This window comes from Trachurus japonicus, chromosome 8 (assembly GCF_045865225.1).
Source record: "Trachurus japonicus isolate A0001 chromosome 8, Traja_1.0".
NCBI lineage: Eukaryota > Metazoa > Chordata > Actinopteri > Carangiformes > Carangidae > Trachurus > Trachurus japonicus.
Window position 1 is genome coordinate 14,459,695 of NC_140914.1, and position 6,000 is coordinate 14,465,694.

Consider the following 6,000-nt stretch of genomic DNA (forward strand, 5'->3'; position numbering starts at 1 on the left):
CAGACTCAAGAAGAAAGAAAGAGACAAAAAAAAATGTTTCCATGTCTCTTACATGGATTCTTCTCCTTGCAAAATGTGTCCCCGAGCAAGCCACTTCTGCAAAGCCACCTGCTCCATTCCATTACCCAGTGGCCAGCGCGAGGTTACACTGTGGCGCCCAGGTGCGTGTGTGCGCGCGCGTGTGTGTGTGTGCGTCTCTGTGTGTTGTTTGCAAGTGTAAACAGACTCAATCTGGGTTAAAAAGGTTTCCCTCTGCTTACATAAACCACCTCTGTTGTGCTCCACATATGGGTGGTCGCCCACTATACATTTGGGCAATCTTTCTTTTCTTTTTTTTTTATGAATTGACCATCAGATAAGCAGTGCGCACAACCTGAGCCAGGCGATACCAGGACAAGTGCTCTGTACGCTATTGCCCCCACGCGGCAGAAAGGGGTAGGACACATCTATCCGGACAGCTATGATTGATTGCTGACACATTAAAACCAAAAAGCCTGGATTTGAAAACTACCTGATGACAACTAAATCTTTCCAGATGGCTGTTTTTAGATGTATTTCCCCCCCTTCCTGTTAAGGATAAAGTATTAACTAGGTCACAGACTAAAAAGTAAGTGAGCAGTGTTTGTGAATCTATTTATTCTGCACTGGCTCTGTGTTGTGTTGTGTTGTGTTGTGTTGTGTTGTGCTGTGTTGTGGTGTTGTGTGGTTCAAAGCCCCCTCCCAGACGACTAGCAATAGGAAATAGCTTACACCTGAACAATTTTTATGTGGTCCAGGAATTGGTCTGAGACCGACCAAGTGCGAGTGTTGCTGTATGTGAGCGCATGCACCAGACAGAGTGTTTCCTCTATCACACAGACAAAAAGCATGAAAGGCAAGTGAGCGCACACAGAAATGGTTTTTGCACTCCTGCTGAACAGTGGAGGCTACATATGGGCTGTGATATAGGCTTTGTTGTCCTTGCTCCTTTTGCACTTGCTGAAAAATGCATGCAGGGTGAGGTGGAGGCTTCAAAGAGCCGTCACAATATTTTCTGCCTTGGAAGAAGAAAAAAAAAGGGCAACAAAAAAAACATGAGGATGTATGTGTGAGCCATTAGATTTTGGTGAGTTTTGAAGACCAGCGGTGGCGACGAGCAGGGAACATCCAAGCCACCGTGAGGAAGGTAAAGTCTGCCGCTGCTTTTCAAAGAGCCTATTTGAAGTGTAAACAGAGGTGGTACTCTCTGCCTGTGGGATGTTGCCTCACCAGTCCCTTTTATGCTTTTCTTTGTACTGTCCCACAGTGAATTGCTCCACAGATACCCGCGTCCCCTTTTCTCCCTATATGTCTTAACGTCTCATTGCTGCCAGGGACTCATTTGGTCCCATCCATTGCTCCCTCCCTTTATTTCCTCTCCCCTCCTCGCCCCGCTGGCACCCAATGCACCAACCCCCCTCTACCCCCCACATCCCTCCTGATAATGATGTGCTGATTATGAGGCTCTTAGGCCAGCAGATTGCTCTCCTGTCTCATTCGCATGCAGTGGAAAATTGCTGCTGTCTTGGAGCACCCACCCCGCTGTGCGTATCAGGCAGGTTGACATTAGCAAGCTGCTGGGAACGCTGCTCCGGCGCCAGGGCAGGTGCTCTGTCTCCGTCTCTATAACTGTTATGCAGCAGAGGAAGCGGAGGCTCTGCCTGATGCTACAAGCCACACTGGTGGTGATGATGGTGGTGGTGGTGGGGGAGTGGGATGGGGACACCACAGGCGTGTGTCAAACAATAAGGTATTGTGTTGCTGACATTTATACATATACTTACAGGAAATGGATACTTTCATTTGCCAAGGGAGGACACAGCTTTACATTGTAGCACAGGACATTAAAAAACTGTCCCATTCATTCGCTGAGCCACCAACATCACGATGGCTGCGTTAGCTGAGGGAACGGCAAAGTGCTTCAGCTGCTGCATGACTGGAAAACTAAATGACAACCAAAAGGCATCAAGATGAGTCCTTGGGTGGACTAAATGATTAGACGTCGCAATGACAGACCCTGTATTATTCTGGCGACATTGAGTTTGACTGAGAAACGCACAATCAAGTTGAATTTGTTTTCTTTTATCTTTCTTTAAACACAAATTTTCAATTTAATTTTGAAAACCTTGAACAACATCGAACAAAGAACAAAACCTCGCTCCAAGCAGCTGATATTGTCTTTTTTTTTTATACATATAACAAGCACAAAAGAAGTCTGCCCGATTCTGTGATTTGCTACAATCAAGTGTCATTTCCTTGATGGTCCTGAAAGCCTCATCTGCAATAACATGACTTGTTAAGACCGATGCTCTTTGCAGCACAGCATTAACATAGCTGCTTCTAAAACATATGCAGAGCAATTCCTCTCAGAGACACCATTCATGTGTAATTATATCTGTTATTTTTTCTTGTCTTGGATTGTTCCAGCATGTTCTCAGGGTCAGTGAAAGTTGCGTGGCAGGTTATTGTAGTATAATAATGCACTCCCACAAAACATCACAGCCAGATAAATACTTGTGTTGGGCTGGGAGATGGGGGCGTGGGGGGAGGGAGGGGGAGTTGCACCCTGGCCTTTTGTAAGCTGCTCTCTTCCCATCAGGTCGCCTGATTTGGAATGGCTTGTTTGAAATGAGCTTTATTTAAGACTGGCTCCACGCTGCCTTACTTGTGCATGCCATGCCAGCACGATTGTGCAAAGGGAAACAAAGTGACCATGAAATACCGGACTCTCTCTGTCACGTGTGTGGGTAAAGAGCAGTAAAGCTGCTCCATCTTGTTTTAAACAGAAAGAAAAGCCCTTCACTTCAGCTTTGTTCTTCAATCTGTACTCCTCTGTAAACTACATGCTGTCGCCATTTGATACACATGTTGCTGTTGTTGATTTTCCATGGTGGATGTGCTTTCCAAAAAAAAAAAAAAAGATGTGACAGAAGCACACACACACACGGAAAATACACACATATATACAGTACATAGACTGCACAAAGCTGCTGCATCAGTCTTGACACTTCATCTACAGTGCTTCACAGAGAAAACAATCGGAGTTCTCCCCAGTAACAGATCATCTCACAGCTCTTTTCTTGAGACACTAGTAAACTCCACTGCAAATTGAAACATGAAAAATACAAACAAGCTGCTGCTGCTGCTGCTGCTGCTGCTGCTGCTACGAGATGCATAACTGCATCTGGGGAGAAGACATCAGAGGACAGTAACGTATGTCACCCTCAGATCTGGTTTTTCCCCTGCAACAAAGCATCATTTGTATATCTTTGTGCATCCTGTGGACCTGGCACAACTGAAATTCCTTTAGGATTCCACCAGGAAAAAAAAACAAAAACCGAAGTATTTCAAAATAAATGACTCTAATTAACAGCAAATTAACTGCGGCATACCAAATACCTGCAGTTAGATTAGTTTGAGTTCTAAAAAAACAATACTAGGTAGATCTCAGAATATTCATAATATCAAAATATTACACTGTTATTACCCAAGGGACAACTCACTTAGGAATATTGCCTTGAATCACTGGCATAATTGGTCTCCTCCAGTCTCACTTTGATGTAAATAACATTAGCAATTTTCCAGTCATTTTGCATTGATCTTCCACTGCAGAATTCTGCCCCAAGAAGCAGCTGCAAATTGAATGTCTTAAACTGGAGATGTGAAGCGTGCATTTCATTCAAGTTGTCAAGAGAAACTGCTCCACCTGAGAGATGCAACATTATTGGGATTGATTCTGCACCTCGCCACCGGCAATTTTCTGTCCACACACGCTGGCCGAAAACGAGCACACAAGGAATGGTATATATGTACAAACACGTGTGCGGGCGGGCGTTGCATTTCTCGTTGTCCCCGCCGCAGACTGCAAACGGTTTTGCGTTATGACATTCACGTTATGCCGTTTAAACTGCCACTCCTGGGGCTCAAGTCCTTATCAGACTGTTTTCTCTCAGACCAATTCTTCTTGTGAATCCACCCAGCTACCTGACAACTTGACATTTGTTTAGACATTGTTGTGGCCTGTTTTATGTTTGTAGCTATTCTTCCTTCCTGTGTCACTCCCTGTGACCTTCACCGCACTGACTTGGCAATTTATTGTTTCTACTTCCTCTGTGAGCCCTCGTTTAGAATGAAAACTGCTTTTTTTCCCTTGTTTTGTTTTGTTCTCTTTCTCACTGAGCTGGATTCATTCATTCATACTGTAGAACTACAACATTCATTACCTTTGGAGCTGATGAGAGAGTACAAAAAAAGAAAAACGAGTTAACAGCACTACACAGATAGTGAAATAATCAATGTTTACCATTGCGCTGTGGAGTTATATGAAGTTTCTTTCTAACTAAAGTGCAACACAGTAATCAATGATTAAAGCAGTTCATTAATCACAAGACAGTTTGGCTGGCTGCAAACAAAAGCCATGCTGAAAATGTGAAAGGGAAAAAGCATTAGAGAGCATATCCGTGATAATTTTAGATCACCGGCTGATAAAGGTCATCTTTGTCATCTTCATATTCAGTCGCTGGAAGGTAATTAAAGCAGCTATTTACATGCAGAGCAAAATAATTTTCCCTACTAGCTCTCAACTCTGCCTTTTGGCTGATCGCATCACACTGCTAAATCCTTGAGCCCATAAACCCCGCCATGGTATATCATGGCATTATAAAATACCCTGGGCACACTAAAGATTAGGTGGGATGAACAGAGATATAGAAGCCAGAGGTCTCTCACAATTTCACACTGGTTTTTAGCTTGTGAAATTCTTTCCCTGTAGCCGTCGTCACTCTGCCATAAGTCTCCTGTGTGTGTACGTCACTGTTGCGGCAAACCGGCTCAACCCCAACATCTAAACAGAGAAGAATCTGTAACTGGGTTTTAATGACATTACAGTAGGCTGCAAAAAGGGAAAGCGGTGTCAGACCTCTGGACCTAGTGCTGTATGTGGAGGGTCTCTGTGGACTTGATGCCTTGTTTCAGGGTGTTCATTAAAACCTGGCGATACCACAGTTTGTCTGTAAGCAATGTACAGTAGGAGGGAAGAGTGATAACAGCCTCTTGAGTTTAACAAAGTGTGACAATTTTGGACTCTAATGATTTCAAAATACATTCACAGCTAGCATGGGCTGCATTGAGAAAACAAAACATAATATGCAGCATGTTTGACTGGGCTGTGTCAATCCCACAGAGATAAAACTATTGTCTGCTTGCTCTAGTCTGCATACACTTCAACACAGTGAGTTATGGGGCAGAGTGCTTGTTGTAATCAGATCAATGGTTGTGAATTATTGCACTGTACCCATGCCATTATATTGTATTATCTGGCTAAACTTAAGCCGATTGAATTGCCAAAGTAGCCCTAGCAGAGACAAGAGTGATTTATGTAGTTTTGGGGAGTTTGTGCTGTAGTGTAATGTAAATGGATGTGGGTAGAGTGCTGGGCTGCTCCCATGTGGGTCGCACAATTGTTTGCACTTGTCTGGAAAGCACAAGACAAGGTGTGTGTGCAAAAATTAGGATTTATTCCAAAGGCTCGGCTCCCTCTCTTTGTCAACACAAGCACAGCATAAATGAGATGACTGTAAAATGTGGAGTGACTTATCCTCTCTGAACAGGGCAGGTTGGAGCACACGGCTTTTTGTTGAGATTAGAGAAGTGTACACTCAGCCGTTCTGACGTGAATCGCCGTTTTGGCGGCGGCAAAAAAAAAGAAAGAAAATGCTGCAGACGACTTTGACATGCAATCGATTGGTCGTATTGAATAATGGCATCAATGTTTCTCGCAGATGTCTTTCAAGAGCATTTTGCTAACCGTCATTAGGAAATGATTCCCCATAGAGAGAGATTAAAACATTAGCAACATGATCCTGTCCTGTAAATGAGGCTTGAAAAACTGCTCCTTCCCTCTTTTTTAATGGAATTGGCCACAGGAGATTAGATGACCTGTTAACAGTTTATTGACAGTATTTGTAAGATATGCCATAAAAT